This window comes from Myodes glareolus, chromosome 13 (genome assembly GCF_982192425.1).
Source record: "Myodes glareolus chromosome 13, mMyoGla1.1, whole genome shotgun sequence".
NCBI classification, from domain to species: Eukaryota; Metazoa; Chordata; class Mammalia; order Rodentia; family Cricetidae; genus Myodes; species Myodes glareolus.
In genome coordinates, this window is record NC_142038.1 from 19295047 (window position 1) to 19315736 (window position 20690).

Here is a 20690-nt window from a genome sequence, read left to right on the forward strand (position 1 = left end):
CAAATTTTGGATGCCAAATATAAGACACAATCACTACCATATGAAATCATTCACTCATCCATTCACATGGCTAAACAATGACACAAAACTTTAAATTATCCTCATTACCAACTGATATTGCAAATATATCTTTATTGTGAAGCACAGAAAAAGATTTATTTCTGCTGTGAATGTATTATTCAGAAAACATTAGACTGTGGCTCCCAATGACTCACAGCTCCCAATAGTCCTTCCTCTTTGTCTGCCTCCCACATCAGCCCTGAGACGAGTAGTTACATATAAGAAATCCAATACCTATAGAAGAATAGGGACTCTTCACTCAGCTCGGCTTCTCCTTTATCAGAGTTCTCACTCTTGGAATCTAGCGGCCATGTAAAGAGGTCCAAAGGATCCTGGGTAAAGGAGAGGTACAGGGAGAGGTCTGAGATTGGGGCGCAACATCCTTCGAGCTATCCCCTCCGGTGCCCTAGTCTGGTGCTTGTAGGAGAAAGCAAGAATATTTTAACCCCAGACACCTTTTGAGCTGAATGCTAACAGAGAACTTCAAGATACAGAAGAACCATCTTACTGAGCCCTGTCCACAGAGTCCTTAGGAAAGGTGACTTTAATTCACACACATAAGGGTTGGATCAGGGTTGACTGCTACATGCTAACAGCTGCTGGCAACATCAAAGGACCTTAAGGGAAGAAAACAATTGGCAGAGAAAGAGGAGAAGAGAATTCATGAAAAATAACCTCCAAGTTTTGTTCTGTGCATCCAAAGGTTTATAACAACTATACAACTAAGACTTGGAACTTCCGGATGCCAGTAGTTACCCTGGTTTATATATAAGTATTAAAATTAATTATATTATCATTGTCTAGTACACATCTTCAAACGTAGCAAGTTCCAGAATCTGCCTCCCAGAGGACATTTCAGTCACTCAGATGATCCACAGTGAACTTTGTGAGCAGCCTTGTGAAAAGGATCCCATTTAGAATCAACCACAAGGCTGTCGGACATAACTGTTCCATCTCAAAGCCCATATTAACCGAAAATTGCGCTGCCGGAATTATAAGCTGCCATCTGCAAAGGGTTTTCAGCGGCTACTGTCAGCTAACACCTGCCTCTCTGGTTAAGGGCACCGACCCTTCGAAATTTTAACGGAGGATTGCTTTTTAAATGTGATTCTTTTCAGTTATTTTAACATCGATCTTTATGTCATCTTTGGCTATCCAATCCTAAATCCCACAGCAAACTCTCACAATTTATCCACATTAGGATTAATCAAGAGCCCGGGAAGGGGGCAATGGAAAAAGCTTGTAAAGTCTGGGGGATGGTGAAGCAAGAAGAATAACCAAACATCTGAGAGTTGGCTCCAGGCTTCCTAGCACATCATCTTCCTTCTCTCCTCAGCAGAGAACTGACGAGACCTGAAGCCTCTGTTTCTCAGGGGATTCTGGGAGTCTGTAGAGGCCAAGTTGTCTTACCTGCAGCTTAAAGATTAAGGACTTAGTGGCTTTTCAGAGGCTGCTTTGCAGGGGTTACTGATAGGCTGGGGCAGGAACCACTGCACTAGAAGGGAGAACGCAGGCCAGTTTGGACCATCCTGCTGTGTGCATAGCAACTGCTTACCGACGGAGGACAAGGGCGGTGTTGAAATCTCTGGCGACTGGAAGAAATCTGAAAGAAAATGATTGTAAATTATGAACTCTTACAGCTATGGACGAAGCTAGAGCTATGTAGAGAAGCATTGATTCATTGGAGGCCCTGTTTTCAAATGAAATCTAAAGGAACCAAACTCTTCTGCAAATGCCTATTTTAAAAATTTAGTAGAATTCTACAAAAGAAAAATAAATGCATTGTTTTCTAAGATGGGATGAGGTTATGATCCAAAGGCTAATCACAAACTTGTAGACTCAAGCGAAGCCCTAGCTCAGACTCCTTAGTAGCTGGACTGTGCCCCCATACCTGACAATAATAATTTTAAAATGTCACTACTCTAAAATATGTAAGTTTTCGTAGTTTACTGTTACTGCTGTAAAAAAAATATCCCGAGTAGTGGCTTAGAGCAAATAAATATGAATTTAATCTCTTATGTTCTAGAGAGCAGATGTCCACACAGGGCTAAAATCACAGTGGAGGCAGGACTAGCTTCTTCAAGATACTCCAGAATAGTGGCTCTCAACTTGTGCATTATGACCCCCACAGGGGGTCACTTCTCAGATTTTTACATTATAATTCATAACAGTAGCAAATTGCAGTTAATAAATGACAGTCGCAATGAAATAATCTTAGGGTTTGGGGGTCAGTACAACATGAGGAATGGTATTAAAGGGTTGCAGCATTGGGAAGGCTGAGAACTGCTGCTTTAGAGGAAATCCATACCTTGCTTCCACCAGCTCCGAAAGCAGCCAGCAAGCTTTGGCTAGTGGAAGCATCATCCTCATCCTCTAGATATGGCATGGTCTTGTCTTCTGACACTGATGTATCTTGTATCTCTTTCCTGGGGGTTCTTGAGATGTAACTGCACTCACTCAGAAGATGATCTTTCTCAAGATCCCTCATCACACTGCCAAGTCCCACTTGTCATGTCAAAGAAGAGTCACAGGCTTGAGGGATGAGGCAAATATCTCGGGAGGAGAGCTGCTATTCATGTTATCAACTTTATCACTTTATCACACCCATCAACTCTTTGTAAAGGCTTTTAAAAAATTTAAATTGTTCAAAATTTCTGCTTCATAAATTAACCAATAAATTCCAAACCATGCAGTGTTTCGGTCATTCAAGGATTTTTCATTGTCCAGGATCATTGCTGAAATGGGTGACTTTTAATTTTGGAACATCCAGGATACAAAACTCACATAGCTGGAATTTGCCCAAGAGGAAGGACCCTCCAGTCCATGGCTCCGATGGTAGGGACAACCTCAGAAGAACCCAGTCCAGGGAGCAGAACTGTCATTCAGTGAGAATGAGGATCCGAGACCCAGATAGTGAGACTCATTGTGCAGAGACCTAGGCCCTGGGCCTGACGATTTTGCTTTTTTAAGTCAATACTTTCTGTGTTTTAGTTTTCCTTTTTCTCTATATCATTAAAAAAAGGAATTATATACCCCTCCCTGCTCTCTTTAAAGCTAAAAGCCCCTTTTTACTAATAGTTTTCCAGTTTATTAATTGTTATTGCATGCATACCAGTATACACACACACACACACACACACACTCACACACAGCCTATCGGATCCATATAATGCTACCTGTAAGTATGTTTTCAGAGCTGATCACTTGGCAGTGGTCTACCAGCTGACATGCTCTTCCCTGAGCAGGACCACTCTTTTCCCCAGGTTACCTTAGTTGACTATAGTTTTTTGTGCAGGGTTGAGGCCTCATGGGCTTGTTTCTGTCCAGTTTGGTGCATCCGCTGGTGTCATCCTTGTTTAGCTCACATGTGAACAGTCGTGTTGGTGAGACTTTATAGGTATAGCTGCTGATATTACTAGGGTACACAGTCTCCTGGCGAATTCTCCATTCTTCAGGCGCTTACAATCCCACCCCACACATACATGCGGCTTCCACAATGCTCCCTGAGCCTCAGGTGCAGGAATGTCTTATAGATGTATCCATTGGGATGGGGAGCCACAGCCCTGCATTTTGATTGGTTGTGGGCTTTTTTTTTAAATAATAGTCTCCTTTTGTTGCAGAGAGAAGCTTCTAATTTTTTTTAACGATTTATTTTCACTTTTTCATTTACTTGGTATTTCTTTCCATTGGTGTTTTGCTTGCACGTATGTCTGTGTGAAGGTGTCAGAGTTCCTGAAACTAGAGTTGCAGAGTTGTTAAGCTGCTGTTTGTAGCTCCCTCTCTCCTGAGTGCCTCAGCCAATGAAGGGTGCGGCCAACTCTGAACAGTCCTATCCTCTCTCTCTTCATCTGGGTCACAGACCAAGTCATTGGCAGCTGCTCAGAGCCAGACCCAGGTGAAGAGAGAGAGAGGATAGAACTGTCTAGAGTTGACCATAGGGCATCTGCATCTGTCCATTCCTCACCACCCTCGCCTCTTCAGTTCTTCCCCTCTCCCTTACACAGCATTCATTCTGCTTTTCTCTCTCCCATAGTGTTTCCTGTAGTCACCATAATGGTGCCTGATTGCCTAGCACCAGAGGCCCTGGGAGGGCTCGTGGGTGAACTTGTTTCCACCCCAAATCCAGGGACCTGGAGCAAAGCAGGATTTAATCCAAAGACCTTCTGTCATGGTCTCTGTGTGTGTGTTTGTGTGTGCACGTGCACATGCGCATTTGGGAGCCAGAGGTCAGCTTAGAGTTTTTCATTTATTGCTTTTCACCTTATTTTTTCAAGCCAGAGTCTCTCATTGAAACCCTTGCAGGTAAAGTTGGTCAACAAGCCCTAGAAATCCTCTATAGTCTCCACCTCTCCAACACTAGAGTTAGCGATGTACAAGGCAAACCCAGATTTGTCTTTAAGGATTCAATTGTAAATGTAAAATAAATAGTCACAACGTTTTCAAAGTCAGCAGACCAGATATGAAGAAGGTACAAGAACCTTGTCTCATTCTCGTAAATTCCATGTGTATTCTGAAGGTGACTTTGTTCATGCCAAGGAGGGAGCAAAGATAGCAGCCTTCCAGACACCCCTGGAGTGACCATTAAGAGGAAGACATTCATTTGAACGTCACCCTCCCAGGTCTGAGCCAGGACCACCCCAAAGCTTCACTGCAGAGGGTTGTGCAAAGTGGCAGGTGTTTAAAGAGGCAATGCATGTTGTTAGGAAAAATTGTCTCCAAGGCCCGGATTGGCCTTTTATCACCGCCACTCTGGCTTACAGACCCCTGTAATGCACAGCTTTCTAGAAGGGGAGCTGACTTCAGTGGCCAGTGCCCTGCCAAGAGCTGTATAAGGCACAGAATAGAAATGTTTCTCTAGCAACATTGCTTTTCCTGTGAACCCCAACTCCCTTCCCGGGCTGGGGGGCGGGGAATCACAAGCACAGACAGCCAAGTGACTCTCCTTTATTACTTCTCTGAGTTCTATTCTCTGCGGATGACCTATAGCTGTGATTTAACACGGAGCTGCTGGAGTCCCCCACACTTCCGCGCGCCCCTCGGGCTGAGGCTGCTTGATTTCTTTGGGGTGTTAGAAGTACGACCTGCTCCATTAAGGAGCGAACAAAGTCCAGCTGGATAGAGCGAACTCAGCTGGGCTTTTTGCTTTCACACAACCGGCTTGATTAGGCGAATCGCTGTGCCCTTGTCATGCAGCGCCTCGTGCAGCCAGCAAAGATTGGGCCGCCATTGATTTCTGCATAATATGGATTCACACTGCCTTTCCACAACAGAGTGGCTTTCACACCCCACAATAACCTAGCCAGCATTGTTGTTGTTGTTGGATCTCCCCCCCCCTTCTTTTTTTCTCAGTTTTCTGCTGCTGCTTCAGGCTTACAGTAGGGCTTAGTTCTAAAAATCTGTCACTCCTGGAGGTAATGTGTGGCTTATTACCCAACACTTTACAACACATTAATTCCAGCTTGATTTAGACATTTCCCATTTGGTGACTTAGTGACGATTGTGCAAACATGCCATGTTCTAAGTCAATAGCTTGAGAGCGGAGGGAGACAAGCAATTGCCACCACCCTGATTCCCTGTTACCATAACGTGAAGACGTTTGTTTATTGGGAGGGGGTGTTCGTCTCTCCTTCAGAGTTGTGATTGACCCTGAAGATCAATAGTCTTCAGTGGCCTTGCTATTGCCTGTCTGTGCCTTTCTTCCTGCTAAAAATAAAGACCATGAAACCTACAAAGTATTGCAGCAAGGAAAGGAGACTTTTATTAAAGATGATGAGATAATTTGCATAATGTTATGGTTTTTATGCTGGTCTGCCCAGTGACCTGTGTACCCTGTCCCTTTTAGAGATAAGCTCTGTCCAATTCCAGTCTCTCTCTCTCTCTCTCTCTCTCTCTCTCTCTCTCTCTCTGTCTTTCTCCCTGTCTCTGTCTCTCTCTCACTCACTCTCTGTCTCTCTCTCTCTCTCCTCACTGAGGCAGATCTGCCTGGGCCCCTTTCTCTCTCCCTCTGCCTGCTGTCCTTCTTAAGAGGCAGCTTTCTGTCTCTCCGCCTTCCCTCCTTCTCTTCCTCTCTCTCTCCCCTTCCCTCTCTCTCTCCTCATTTCTCTCTCCCCCACACTCCCTACTCTTCCATACCCTCCCAATAACCACTAAATAAATTCTCCATACCCAACTCTTTCTGCATAATGTATCTGTCTGTCTGTCTCTCGTCCATCATGGTCCCCCATGGTCCCCCACACCAGCAGGGGGACCTGCCAGGGTCACTTGCTCTGTAAATTATAATATATAATAAGTAAGAAGCAAAATGTGTGAGACAGGCAAGCCTTATCTTGATTCAAACATTATTTTAATTGCTGGCTACTTTAAAAAATAATAAGAATCATTTGGGACATCTCATTATGCTACAAAGGACACAATTAAAGTTAGGTAATCAAATAAGTGATGGGGATAGGTGTGGGTGAACCAGGGCAACAGGTGTAATGCACCGCCTATTATTTAGTGAAATAAAACCACATCACAAATTTACAGTTTATCAGCTGTTTCTTTAAAAAGGTAAAACACAGCTGGGCAGTGGTGACACAAGCCTTTAATCCCAGCACTTGGGAGGCAGAAGCAGGTGGATCTCTGTGATGTCGAGGCCAGCCTGATCTATAAGAGCTAGTTCCAGAACAGCCAGAGATACACAGAGAAACCTTGTCTCAAAAAAAAAAAAACTCAAAAAGGTAAAACACTATAAATTCTGTATTTCTTTCTAACCGAGAATTTCATAGAACTGTGGACTATAAGGGATATGTATTCTAATAGTTCTGTGTTTCTGTGTTATGTTTGAGTGGAGTAATTAAGAATTTTAGTAGGTTGAACTACTTTAAATGAGTACAAGTTTATCATTCTGTACTTGAAAATATCATTATCATATAGACAATATTGTGTTATACCTTTCTGCATTTTTGGAGTTTATTAATCAATCATTTTTACAGTTATAATTGTAAAAAATTGGGAATATTGTGACTCTCGGTTTTAAAATGATAGATATTTAACTCCAATTCAATTATATGGGAAAAACATATTGGGTTCCCACAATAGGGAGGTCAAAGTACCCAAGGGCTTCCTAATATCACACACTGGTAGCCTTTTCCCAGAAACTGCCCCTTCTTTTCCTTCTGCTGGCTCTACTTTTGTCTGGGTTTATTTCATTACCCAAAAGGATTTATCCTCGGTTTGATGGCAAAGATGCTCCGTGTAGTTCTAGCTTCATAGCGTTTGCAAGTAAGAAGGCTCCCCATATCACAACGTGTTAATACTAGTCAAAACCCCTGACCCGATGTCCTTGAATCCTGGCCTTACTACTGGGGAGGTTGTCAATCACACACATCGATACAGTTCTAGTAAGTATCTGAAATGCCTCAGAATTGAGAAACAAAGCAGATGTCCTGATTCACCTGCTATCTGTATGTAAGACGCTAACATTTAACAGGAATCTTCTAGCCATTGTTGGTGATGTGGATCAAGTTTTCCCGTCCCAGGTTTGGACACCTCCCCCACTTCTCTGAGGCATAGAATACCACCAACCCAGAGACAACATTTTGTTGTTATTGTGGAAACATTGTGACATCTTTGTGTTTGGTGATATGAGTTAAGAAGCAATTTGATTCTGATGAAATCCTGCTCCATAGCAACCCTTGTTTTATATTCAGATCTAAAGAGGTTATCAAGTCTTCCAAGCCTATAATAGACTCAGGGTCAGTCATTAACATATCTCTCAATAATGCTTGAATCATAAGGCTAATAATGTCATCTGAACAGATTCAAGTTTTTCTTCCTCTTTCATCCCATCTGTATTTTTGGGGTGACTGAGTTAAAAGAAGATTGGTATCTGAAAGGAAGTGAGTAGAGAAAGAGAGAGGGAAGAAGGGGAGAAGGGAAAAATATATGATGAACACACAGATGTGAAGAAATGGGGGAACAGAGAAAGAGGAGGCAGGAAAAGGGAAGGGTGGAGATGGAAAGAGGAAGGGGAGGGAAGGAGACAAAGACAGAGAAATAGAGACACAGACACAAAGAACTATAAGAGGACCAGGGGAGCCATGTGTCCTGTAATCACAGCTCTTGGGAAGTTAAGGCAAGGGGATTGGTATGAGCTCAAGACCAGCCTAGGCTCCACTGTGAGTTCTAGGGAAGCTTCAGTCACACAGCGAAACTCTGTTTCACAATCCAAAATCACACCAATCAGACAAAGGACAAAGTGATCCTATGCAATTGGGTATTTAATCCTTACCCATCATGTTTTCCCTGAATTAAAATGTTGCAAATTATCACATTGGATGTCTACCCATCTCCCGTGGTCTTTCTAGAAGAAGCAGCTGACATGCTGGATTAAGAATTCTTGGAGCAAACTGAATGAGAAAGACTAGAATTCGGTAAAAGGCACAGATGCTGGGAGTCAACTAGACTATGGAATGCGAGGTAAAGTTGAATGGAGGATGAGTAATTCACCTTGAAGCCATAATGGGAGCCAGGAACTCACTGAAGTGTTTTAAGGAACAAGTTAGTGGCATCAATGATGACTTTGAAGATAGTTAAGAATTAACTGTACATAAGGTGGCCATCAAGAAATTCAGAGGAAAGTAAAATATAAGGAGAGGTCAGGACATGTCTTGAGTAGCAAGGGCAAAGGAGGGAGATTTCTTCAAAGCAGGAAGAATTGAGATTTTCTTAACACCACAAGTCCATAGGCAGGGAGGCAGTTAAACAACTTGAGGAGTGGTCATATAATTTCTAAAAGAAGTCAATCAATGGGATATACTGGCACATATGTACCCTAGACATTATGCCCATAGATAGAAAACATATGGAAATCAGACACAAAATATGGTTCAATTCATATGACATTGTCTTTTTTTCTTAAAAAAATGTATTTATTTTTATCTATGTGTACCTCCATGTGTCGTGCATTTATACCACCTGTGTGTGAGTGCCAACAGGGGTCAGAAGGCAGCATTAGGAGTCCCAGGTCTGGACTTGCAGGCAGCTATGAAGCACCCTGTGTGAGCACTGGGAACAACGCTCCGGTCCTTTCTGAGAGCAGCGAGGGCTCATAACCACTCAATCACCTCTCCAGCCCTTCTACGACAGTTTCTCATAGGCAAAGCTCTACTCTGGTAACAGAACTTAGAGTTGCTAATGAAGGTGGGGACTGGCTGGGAAAGGATGAGAGGACTTTCTGGGTGACAGGAACTCCTGTCTCCATCAGAGGTTTAAATACACAGATGTCTATGCTTGTCAGCATTATCAAAATTGTGTCCTTGGGATCTGTATACTTCCCTGAGTGCATTGTTGCCTGGAATTAAGGTAAATGCATACCTGACTGGAGCGTGGGTTATGGTGGTGGGGAATTGAGTTGTAAACATATGAATTGATTGTTACGGACTACATGTATGGTGAGGTAATATGGAAATAGAAATAATATTAACAAGAAGTTCCATTACTTTCTTTTAGGTTTTAGGTTGTTTCTTTATCTCCCACAGAAAGGCACTGGACATCTTGTGATAAAGAGAAAAGTCACTGGGTATCTTGAGAGAAGGTTTGAAAAATGACATCATATTCATATCCTTCTTAAACAGTCTTGCTTAAACAGTGGTAGTGTGTGTACCTGTTGGCAATCTGGACACACTTTTGATGGAAACATGATTTCATTTCTCTGGCTGTTATGAATTCATCCTCAGAGCCTCCCTTGAGCTGACCAGTCCAAGACATGTTGGACATGAATTCTGTTTTTTCATGGCAGGCTCTCACACACAGGCAGGATACGTATGTGGACTTCACATAAACTCTTTTGCCTTCCCAGAATTCAAGTGAACCAGCTCAGAAATAAATAGGAGGCAACTGAAGAATCTGAGGTGAAGAAATAACTTGAAATTTAATAAAGAAGAAATGACATGTTCAATTTGAGAAAGAAATTGCTTTATCAGAACAAAATCTAATAGGCTAGAAGCCTAGTCCTTCAATGTTACCACTTTGTTTAACTTCCTCAGAAAACAATCCACCATCTTTGCTGAGTAGATTATAAAGAGTCTTATTTCATAAAAAGCAAGAGAATCAAGTTGAAACAACTATTCAAAAGATGAAAATCATTTAATCTTTAAAAAATTAGGCATGCTTAATAATTTTTTCCATGTTAAGCTTTGTTGACTTATTTTTCACATACCTGAATGGTGTTCATTGAGCAGATATTCTGATCTTTCTTTTCAGATTCTCTGGCTTGCAGCTAAGTCAATAGTTTTTGAAATGAAAATATAATCTGAATTCTCCAGGGGTCAAAATATGTGTAGGGAAAATACCTGTTGTAATTGCAGCCCACTCATTTGATACCCAAGTCAAGGGCAATGATTGTTCCCACGAGAGGGCTCCATTTCCCATGGCGTTGCCCTCTATTTTACTTCTTTCACTGAAGAGATGAGACTCAGTGCAAATTCATGGTCAGCTACTATGCAAGAAATGACGATATGACATATTAGGCCCTGCTATTTTGTGACTCCTTCATGTCATGCTTTCAGTTAGAGAAGCAATAAAACCGGTTTATGAATGTCTTGAAAGTAGGAAGCATGGTGTCATGCCATCATCGTAGCAGAGTGCATGAACTAGTCAGTATTTTTGGAGACTGAGATGGTCGATTAATGAAAAATATAGAATAGTCTATGTCTAGACACGCAATCTCTGCTCTTTCAGCTCCACACCACTTAATTACGGGCTTCTGTGATTTGAGTTCAGCTGAGTTTATGAATAAGCTGAGACACAGCTATAGGTTTGGAGAAAAACTTCCCTTTAAGATACGGTCGTTGTACTGCTGTTGGGCTCTGACTGTATCCCAGAGACCATTCTGATGTCTGGACCAGTAAGGTGCTACTTGTCAACTTTCCTGGAATAATAAACCCATATAATTTGATGTCATGAAACTCTATTTTGCATTATTTAGGGTTTTTTTGAGATAAGGGCCTCTATGGAGCCCAGGCTAGCCTAGGACTTACCATTCTCCTGCCTCAGCCCCCTGAGTACTGGGTTTGTACGTGTATATTGCTGTGTCTAGCTATTAAGCTCTATTATTTTTGTTACAAACTGTTGCACAGCAATGTAAGATTTGTTTCAACCATCCCATTGTAGCCACTTTCACATTTGGTTACCAAAAGCGACTAAATTAGACTGTGGTGTCATGTTCCATCCAGGTGGTGCCCGGAGAGCAGCGACATCTGTGAGCTTGTCCAGTACACACACTCTATGGCCAACCACAGACCTCCTAACGCGAACTCAGGCGGCAAAGTCCATTGCCTGGGTGCTATACTCAAATCTGAGAATCGCTCTTTTAGACTACAGACCACAACTTTTGACACTCTTAGGTGAAAGACAGAAAGAAAGAAAAGAAAAATACTTCCCTTAGGACAATGTGACAAACTAAGTAGAGACCATGGAGGGAAAGGTGAAGTAATTCAGTTCCCTGGACGGTGGGTTCTGAAACCCACATCGATAGTTAAGTACTCCTTGGAGCCAGGCTGGGAGTGCCCGCATTACAGCATTTGAGAGACTGACCCGGAGGATCACAAGTTCAAAGCTAACCTTGGCTACATGGCAAGTTCCAAGCTAGCTTGAGCTACATAAAGAAACCCCGTCTCTAAATAAGTGAATGTCCATTTGAGACTTCCTCTCTCCCACTATACATTGTGCTCTACGGATGTTGTCTTAAGCAATGCATCTATGTTAGTAACATCAGGTGAGGAATTTTCTTTTACAAAAGCTACCCCTGTTCAAACTTAAAGCAACCATTTTTAAGCATCTAGTCTGTGATACGAAGTCCTGATTTAGAAAAATGACTCTCTCAGGCATGTTATAATTTGACAGGCTTTCATTACAGTATTAATATCCGATGGGGGAAATTACAAATGTAAATAAATTATAACAGACCACTTTACTATTCAAGAGAAATTCTTTACATTCAAACAGTAACTCTATAATGTCAAAATAACCAGTAGGTATTAATCAGTATCTGGGCTATGTAAATATTTGCTTGTTTCCATAGTGATTGGCAAGCCCAGATACGAGAAAAAAAAATCCACACATGCTATCACTTCCTAATAATATGATCATAAAAACACGACTGAGGCCAGTCTGAGAGGAGAACAAACACCATTAATTAAAAGATTTATAAAATAGAGGGGGAGGTGACGAATGGAGCATTGAGTGCAAAAATGAACAAAAGAAGGAAAATATACCTTTTTTTCTTAATTCTGAAAGAAACTTGAGCAACCCTTAATTATCTTTCAAATGCTATTTAGAATTTTTTCCCAAAATAAAACATCTGACAACTGCTCAAAGCACAGAGCACCCCCACCCACAAAACATACACTTTTAAAGTGGGTACACAGCCATGGCTGTGAAGCGTGTTTGAAAAAAAAAAAAAGCGAGACTGTTGGCATTTCACTTGAAATCAACTGAGAAGTTCTTTACTAAAGAAGTGAGAAGCTTAAAGCTGTTTTTCGAAGCTTTAGGAGAGTCAGGCATATTACAGAGCAGGAGCATTTGGTCAAAGAGAAAATTAGTAGTGTGGTTCACACATCGCACAGGCAAACCTACACAGGAACCACGGCTGTCTTCAATAATCAGGCCTGTTAACGGGCCCTTGGTTATGAAATTTCTACACAAGGCATTCACCACTGGGATGGCTGCTTTGAGAAACACTTTTGTTCGTCTGAGATATGCTAGGATAATGTAGAAGAGCACCACACACACGGGGGGGGGGGGAATTCCTAAAATAAGAGCAAATATTTAAAGTACAAATATACCCTCAAGTCAAAAGAGATGAACTGAAGATGCCATGTAAGGCTGCTTCCCTTTGTGCTTTGTTGATAGTCTGGTGGAAAAGGCAGCCAAAGCTTGTCAATGGGAAAAAGTCCAAACTGAAGAACATTTTAAAGGATGCTTTTCTGAACACAGGTAACAGTCATATCTAAAGCATTATTGTGTAGGAAGTAATGGAGGTTATTTTCTCATGTGGTAGACCTACAAGAGCATGGATTAATACAATAGTTAAATGCTTAGAAAACAAATTATGAAGATTATAGAAGGGATTCTCCACCTTCAGGAGCAATACTAGAAAACAAACAGGCTTAAAGAAAGTCACTGACAGATTTGATAGTGTAGATCAGCATAAAATTTTATGAAAAATAAACATGCTTTTGAAAAGCAAAGCAATAAAAACAAAATAGACACATGCAAATGTTATAAGAGGCAAATCTAATAAAGAAATGGAAGCATCATTTCACTAAAATTTAGTGACTTTATAGTTAGGACAATAATTATTCTATCTCAACCCATTACACTGATAAAAATCTTCAATGGTTAAGAATAGACAGTGTGATCGAGATATGCGGATCTGAACTCATTCATGCTGTCAAAAAACAGGAAATATTTACAAACAATCTTCTGCTTTTCATTTCTTGTAAGATGAAATGTGTTTAGCCTTTGCTTCAGCAATTCGACTTTCAGGAATCGTGCTGTAAGAAGGGATAGAACCCACTCGCACGGAAGTTTACGGAGAATGATGTGTACTCTGGCATTTAGCGAAAATGACTAAATTAGAAACAAGCTAAACAGCCTCCCGGAGTTTTATGCAGTATATGGTCTCCCTTGAAGCACTTTGAAGCTCTGAGATGTAGAATCAAGACAAGAAATAAGCCATCATCGTGGCCACAACTCCCACAAGAAGACTGAGACGAAGAAAGTGATGGAATCACTCAAGGAAAACTGTCTCAGATTCTTCCCTTTAAGCTCTGTCCTTCCAGTCCTCTCAGGTCCGACAGCCAGTGAAAGTTACCTTTCTCTCAGTGACTCTTTCTGCTGTCAGTACTTCCTAGAAGAAGACTCATACATTAGCTGACTTTTCATGTTTGGCTTAATTCACTCAGCGTAATGTTTGTGGTTTTCAGCCGTGTTGTCTCACATGTCACAATTCCTCTCCCTTTTAAGGCTCAGAAACACTCCATCCTGTGTGTTCTGAAATTGTTTAACAGTAAGTATGAACCCTTCCCATAATCTGTGAAAATTGAAACTAAAACTATACCTGTAATGGGCACCTATAAAAATGCCTATGTCAAAATCTTGGCAACAGTAAAAGATAAATTTTGAAGCAATTAAATGCTTGTCGGAGATAAAGTCCTATAGTCTGAGAACATTGATTGGTTTCCTTCACTCAGCTATGACTGACTGTAGAAGTTCAGCAGGAAGAGGGAGGGAGAGCAGGGAGGGAGGAAAGACGTAGGGAGGGAATGAAAACTCATCTAACATTTACCAAAGCTAAGCATATGGCAGACACTGTCTTTTTAAGCTCATTTAATCTGTGTATTAATCCTGGAATATGGATCTTATCATCAACCTTCATTGTCGATGGTCAGTAGCTTCACCTGCATGACACAGGAGCGATACTTGAGACTGAGTTCCTCAACTGCAAGGCTACCTGGGACGCTGGATACCATCAACAGTATTCAAAGAGATGCTATGTCTGTTCACTAGAGTGTTTGTAGTTGAACATGGGTGGTGTTTCTAGATGGTTTTCTTTCTCCCTCCTCTCTCTCTCTCTCTCTCTCTCTCTCTCTTTCTCTCACTCTATCTCTTTCTTTCTCTCCAACTGAATTGCAGATACTAATCAATGAGATGACCCAGCAAGTGAATGTGTCCAGAGAACTGGAAAAACAAAACAAGCTAGGGGATATAACCAAAGCAAAAATCCCACCAGTCCTGGTCCCAAGACTTGTTTGTGAGGCTTGGGTCTTCTCCCTTGTTGAGATGTTTGCATACTGACAAGTGACAAGCAGTACACTAGAGTAAATCCACCTTTGATTCCCAGAAACACTAGAGAAGGAGATTAAATGAGTCAAGTAATTAACAGACTTGCCTTAGATTAATGTTACTATCTTGCTGTTATTGTAGATGTGAACTCCATGAGAGATCCCCACATAGAGTCATAATTTCAATTAAAACATAGATGGAAACAAGAAATGGATAACACAAATGAGTCTGTTTCTGAATCTCAAGCATCGTTCAACTCAGGGCTGAAAGAATGGATGAGCAGATAGAAGCACATACTACTCTTGTTGAGAACACAAGTTTGTGTCCCAGCACCCACTTCTGGGGATTCACAACCCCCTGTAAGTCTAATTCTGGAGGATCTGACCTCAGTGGGTACTGTACTCAATGAACAAATGTACACTCAGACACAAATGAATACACATAATTAAAAATCAAAGTAAAAATAGTTCAACTAACATCCACAGAGTTTTGTTTGGTTGGTTTTGAGGTAATAAACTATGAGGTCACAGAGATCTCTGGAAGGTACATGAACTTCTCAATTACATGTCATTTATAGTTATCATTAATCTAAAAACATCAAAACTAAATTTTCTGTCAACCCCATGAGACTCCTCCAGCAAAGTTTGAATACCACAAGAAATTTGTAACACCTTTGAAGAAAAACAGACACGCTCATGAATTCTCATGCCCTGGGGCTGGAGAGAGGGCTAAGCGGTTAAGAGTACTGATCGCTCTTTCAGGAGACCCAGGGTTCAATTCCCAGCACTCACTTGGAAGCTCACAACCATCTGTAACCACACTTCCAGGAGATCAGAGCCCTCTCATTCCCTGCCTTCCTGTCCTTAAACAAAGAGTGATATTGTGATCCAGGTAGCTCAAGTGGAATTCTGTTATTTACTACACAAAAAAAATCTCGACTAATGACCAGGATATATATATATTTCAAGCATCCACACCCCAGATTACATCCCAGCCACTTGGAATAGTGATATCCTTTCTGGGTGGAAAATATCCCGGTGAGATCCAATTCACCAGCAAGGAGCTGATCATTGAGGTTGAACAGAAAGACAGGGGCAGTTACAGGCACATGAGATGAGAGAGGAATCCCTCACCGGAGTCTAACTAAAGCCATTGGCTAGCGGAGAAGCAACAGTTCTTTAAATTTATCTTGTGTGTGTGCACATGTGTGGAGGTCAGAGAACATCACAGAGGAAGGTGTGTGAACCGAAGTCCAGCTTAACTGCAGAGCTGGGGGGAGTTGCAGAGGAGCAGGAACACAGATTGTCAGCACTGGAAACCACACTAAGCTGAAGGCCCAGGCATAGTCTGAGCCTCCTTCCTTTGACTGGTGCTGAGATGACAGGTCAGGAGGGCTTTCCATCCTGGGGTCCTGTGTTCTCTTTAGGGTGGGGAGGGAATCACAGCCTTGGTCAGCTTTTTGTGTGTTCAATGAATTCCCAGAACTGATTGATCTGGTATGGTCCTAACACACCCATGTGGTTCATATGTTTCCAATGTGCTTTAATACATTTATGGACAACAACCTTTTGACTTTTAAGAATAAGTTATGGATTATGGTCTCAAGTGTAGCTGTGCAAGTGGTTGCGTCTACACGTACCGCCAGATGCAGAGTCAATGCTGTCATTCTATCTGTACTCAGAATGAATCCAAATGTTTCTGGAGAAACGGAATCCCTCGGGGAAAGGTCCAGCCTGAAAGCCTCTGCTCCACACTGCATAGAATAATGTAGAACAAGGAGATAAATTGGAGGTGGGCACGGCTGGATCTTGAGAAGCTTTGCAGAAAAGCCCATCTGTCCTCATGGTTGTTCGTCCTGTCTTCATGGCTGATTTTGGCCGTTCACTCAGCAAGCATCACACAGTTGAGGCCAGAGCCTCAATAGCAGACACAGTGGATGCCTCCAAGGGTGTCTTGAGAGAGTTTAGGAATCTCTATTCCAACTCACGGGGCTACTTGAACATAAATAAGCCCCAAGTACCTCCATGACCAGGATCACTGTATACAGCCAGGTCCGCAGCATGGGCTTTAGGCCTCAGCAGCTGCTCAGCTTTATGAAGTTCCAACATTTGGGCTGCTACCTGGAGTTTTCTCCATTTTGATGAATGTTCCACAGCCAGAACTTTTGTAATATTTTCTTTTCAAAAAGTTGGAAGAAATGAGGAAGGCAGCTACCCCTGGAATAAAAGGAATCAAATCCTGCTAGTTATCTCTAGGTAAAAACAGGTAATTGTCTCCTTCCTGAAGGGTTAATCCGTGTGTGTGTGTGTGTGTGTGTGTGTGTGTGTGTGTGTGTGTGTGTGTGTTGGGAGGGTGTGGATCAATGACAGGCTAAGGGAGCTCATCCCAGGAAGGCAGTGCCATGCCCAGGAAGGCAGGTTAACCTTAAACTATGCTGAAAAGACAGGTACAATAATTTTGCTATTTGTTGTGCTGTTGTTCCTCCCCCCACCCCCAGAATCTCCCCAAAATTCTTGCACCCCTAGCATGGACTCTTACATAGCACAACACCCTGGTTTGGAATTTGGCCTTTGACTTATTTTCTAAATTACTCACAAAAGCATAAGTTTTTCTTTTCCCCCTTTCTGTCTCTGTTTTAAGCACGAATTTGCTAACACCTGGGTTTCCCTGCTCTTTATCTAAGCATTCTACTCACCATGCGGCTTCCTGCTGCCACATGACTGACCTCCATGTGGCTGAACCCAAGCGTCACGTCTTTCTTCCCCTTCTCTATTCTAGTCTCCTCTTCCGGGCAGCTACAGTGATATGCAGTTCACCTGCCCTAAGGTCTGTCTTTTAAACTCTGACAAATTGTCCTTAGAATTCCTTTAAGTTATTTCTTAAATTATTTTATTAATGAAGAGGAATACCCTGAGAGGAACTCTAACTTTCCCCAAGCTGAATACTGTAACTTTGGCTGCAGATATACAATTTGTCTTTTCAATACTCGCCCCAACATACACATGGCCTCTGTTGTCTTGTTCTTTGTAAGAGAAAGGCCACGTGTGTCCATAGAACACCACCAACAGAAAGCGTAGAACGGGTCAGTGGGTTTCTAAGCCAACATTCACTGGTACGGTTCAGCTTACAAGTGACAAGGGTTTACTTCTTCCCATATGCAGAGCAGACCCAAATGACGGTGAGTCACGGGGGAACATGTCCATTGAAGATGTCCGAGACTTGACACCACTGCTTCCATAGTTTAGTCTTCCAGAAGAGAGAAGGCCACTTGAGGTCTGCTCTGTATGACAAAGACCATCTCCCTGATCCTTCAGAGCAGCTCTAAGAGGCACCCATTTGTGACCCAGCTGAGATGAAGCAAAGCCTGGCCAAGTGGCCTCCAAAACCACAGCTGTGGATCTCCTTTGCCCTCTTCCTCTACCTTCCAACTCGGCCCCCCAAATCCCAACTTGCTTAATTCTTTATCTCTTTGGAAAGAAACTGTCCCGTGCACCCTGGGGCCTCTGTTTCTCTATGGAGATTTCCCAAGCTCTGGCCATCCTGGTACCATCCCTCTCTCCTCCCCCACAGGCTTGGTGGCTTCCCATTCTTGTTAGGGTCTTCTCTAGGTTTCAAGGACAAACAAATGCTCCCTAGAGTTAAAGAGTCCTTTTCGGTTTTGCTACAAGACTTAGACAAAGACTAGAAAGGGTGCGTGGCTGGAAAGAGAAAATTCCTCATGGAAAACAAATGCTGTAAAATGACCACATAGTTTGGGTGTTTTGTGAAGATCTGGAAGAGAAACAAAGACACAGTTCTGTCTCTCCAGGAACCTGCCCTCTGAAATAGAAAATATTGATACAGGCTCCAAAGGAAAAGGCACAAAGACAACTGCACAAACATTAAAAAAAAAATAATTAAACAAGAGACCAAAATATTGACAGAAACAGTCCCGCAGCCTTGGACAATTTGTTTTTGCCTCAAACTTATTTTTCTCACTTGGCTTTTGCATGAAAAGAGGCATGTGGCTGAGAAAGCTCAGAGGGTGGCAGATCAAAGGAGGGGGAAGGGGAGGGGGAGGGGGAGCCGTGGGAGGGGTGGGGATGGGCAGCTTGGAAGCAATAGTACTGGGGTCACCCGTGCCCTGATAACTTGAGTTCTGCTCTTGCCTCCACCCCGCACTTTGTACAGTTGGCTGTCAGTACCTTCCAGTGTGAAAACCAAAGTTACATTTGAAGTTTCAATTACTATGCCTTAGAGACTTAGAGATCCATGAAAAGAATGTGTCTGACCTGCAGAACTCCTTGTCCAAGGACAGAGAGTTCCTGATTTGTTGGAGGCTATTGTTTATGAAAGATAACAAGCCGCCTTTCTTCACTTCCCTAAACAAGGTTGTTTGACCCCCCCCCCCCATGTGGGCAGGAAATACGTCAGGACGTACACTTGCCCGACTGGATGTAGGCTGGAGGTATGTCAGGATGTATGCTTGCCCCTGATTGGACCTGATGGGACCTGTTGAAAAACTCGATTTGGACCCAGTTTTCTGGGGAAGCAGAGATGGACCTAACCAGAGCTCACCCACCTGGTCAGTATTTAATTAATTCTTGCTTCGAATTTGGCTTTAAACTGTGGGAGTGGTCTTCATTTTGGTGGGATGAATAGCAGTGTGATATGGAAAGGAGCCCGTCCACTCTGGTTATGCCTCTCTCGGGGGCAAAAAGCTGAGTGCTGTATTAAACCACCTTGTCAAGAGGCTGAGGCAGTAGGATTGGTCGAAGTAGGCAGCAGGATCACACTGCAGATAGACAAACGACAAAAAGATGCCTGTGTTCCTGGGACCTCGGAGGATCCTTTGTTCACAGTGCTGTCCTATCCAGAAGAACAGAGGCCAGATTTTAATGCCATTTTATATCATAAACTCAGTAATTCTAACTTGTCTGGCAGGTAAATAATTTAAATCGTGTGTGTGTGTGTGTGTGTGTGTGTGTGTGTGTGTGTATGTGTTTAAAAGGGAATAGTGTGCCAGAAACTGCTGAATCCTTGCTCAGCAAAAATTCTAGTCACTGAAGAAAAGGAAGGAGGCTGGAGAAAAAGATGGGTGGTGGTGAACACACACACACACACACCAAGTTCTCTTCCTTCTTCCTTTCAGATTCTAAGAGGAAGCAACCCAGAATGCCGTGCAAAAGGAGTGAGAGGAAGTGCTGAGGACAACTGGAGCTGGGGGAAGTCTTCAAAAGGACATTTGGAGTACAGTGCCTGGGGGAGGGACTCCTGTTTTCTTTGGGGGAAAGAAAGCTATGATGCTTCAGACAAAATGGAAAGAGGAGCAACAGAGCACTGGCACCATAGCAGTGACTGGTGCCCAATGGCCTTTGTGTGTAGTCGTCATTTGTTACATCTCCTCTGTTTGGTTCGGGGTTGCTAGCTCGGCATGTCTGAGCAGCAGGAATTTTAGAGACAGCAATAACTAATACTGACGTAGGAATATGAGAGTATCTCTGAGAACCACAGAGTCTTTTTCTGTTCCATTGTGCTTAGCTTGACAGGCGAGGGTTCCAGAAACTCAACAGCCACCAAAGCCACCCCACGCTAGAGACTTTTAGGTTCTTGTCTCCTGAATTTGGAGAACGAAACTCACAGAGCACAGAAGATAAGTTTTCAAGAGAAGTATTTAGTGATAGGAACCTACTAGAGAAAGCAGGTCGTGTACCTGCACACTGGAGGGTCGAAGGTAGGGGAATCCCACTGAACTTCACTACCTTGGAGTTAGTAAAGCTTCAGTGGATGGAGAGATGGACAGGAGGAAGAGGTAGGCTGAC

At 42.6% G+C, this 20690-nt stretch overlaps 1 long non-coding RNA gene across 1 annotated transcript; it reads left to right on the top strand.

Annotated features, from left to right (window-relative positions):
- Positions 1-19294: 19294 nt before the first annotated feature.
- Positions 19295-20241, top strand: LOC146891882 (uncharacterized). The gene is made up of 2 exons (XR_015005305.1): positions 19295-19453; positions 20021-20241. It is a non-coding gene; the product is annotated as an uncharacterized LOC146891882 (long non-coding RNA).
- The last annotated feature ends 449 nt before the right edge of the window (positions 20242-20690 follow it).